The 1,167-nt window shown below is 54.0% G+C and overlaps 1 pseudogene; it reads right to left on the reverse strand.

The window, feature by feature from the left end:
• LOC129031390 (olfactory receptor 6B2-like) lies at window positions 1-760 on the reverse strand (annotated as a pseudogene).
• Window positions 761-1,167: the final 407 nt, after the last annotated feature.

A 1,167-nucleotide genomic window follows, 5' to 3' on the forward strand; every position in this document is an offset into this window, starting at 1 on the left:
TTAGTGTGAAGTTTGGCCCAAGCCCAAGGCCTTTTTCAAGGCATCCTTAAATTCCTTGTTCCTCAGGCAGTAGATCAAAGGGTTAATTATTAGCATGACAACAGTGTACACGGCAGAGATGAGCTTGTTGGAGCTCCGGGAGTCAATGGCTTGGGGCCGGACATACATGAAAATCATAGCCATGTAGAAGAGGGTGACTACAGTGAGGTGAGAGGCGCAGGTGGAGAAGGCTCTCCAGCGGCCCGTGGCCGAGGGGATGCATAGGACAGCCAGGGTGATATGCCCATATGACAGCACGGTGGCCAGGAGCGGAAACACCAGGATCATGAAGGCCAGGATGAAATCCACCAGCTCTGCAGTGGAGAAGTCCGTGAAGGCCAGCTTGAGGATGGGGGAAATGTCACAGAAGAAGTGGTTCAAGACGTTGGAGCTGCAGAACGTGACGCTGGAGATAAAACAGACCTTGATCATGGAGATGGTGAAGCCGCTCACAAAGGAGCTGGAGGAAACCCTCCAGCATCTTGGGGGTGATGTCAGACACGTACCAGATCTCCAGGAAAGACATGGAGCTCAGAAAGTAGTACATGGGCCTGTGGAGGGAGGCGCTGCTCTAGACGGTGAGGATGATGGCCAGGTTCTCCACAAGGACAAAGAGGTAGGTGAGCAGGAAGAGGAGGAAGAGCAGATACTGCAGCCCCAGGGCCGTGGGGAAGTCCACCAGGATGAAGGTGCTGACCTTGGTGACATTCTCCCCACTCATGCCTCTGTGCTTGGGAGCTGCGGGCCTACAAAACATCAAAGAGTGAGAGGGAAGGGCTGCAGGGCAGCTGGGGCAGAGAAGAGTGGAGCTGGACTTGGATGGGGAGTTTTGGTGCAAAGAGAGGCCACGTGGCTCCCCAGAGCACCAGGAGAGAGCAGTGATCTGCTGATCTTCTAAGTTTTAAAGCAGAAAGCTTCTGTGTGCTTGCATTTACATATAACGATGAAATAGGAATGAGGAAGAGAGTATATGCTGAGGAGCAGAGCTGGGCAGTTCCAGGGTGGGCAAAACCCAAAGCTCTGAGTCCAGGGGCACTACCAGTCCAACGTGCTTGGGGCAGCTCTCAAGATCCAAGTGGGCGTGGACACAGAGCTGGCCCTCCTTAGGGTCCTTCATCTGAGGGTTCC

This window comes from Pongo pygmaeus, chromosome 11, assembly GCF_028885625.2.
Source record: "Pongo pygmaeus isolate AG05252 chromosome 11, NHGRI_mPonPyg2-v2.0_pri, whole genome shotgun sequence".
In the NCBI taxonomy this organism is placed as follows: Eukaryota; Metazoa; Chordata; class Mammalia; order Primates; family Hominidae; genus Pongo; species Pongo pygmaeus.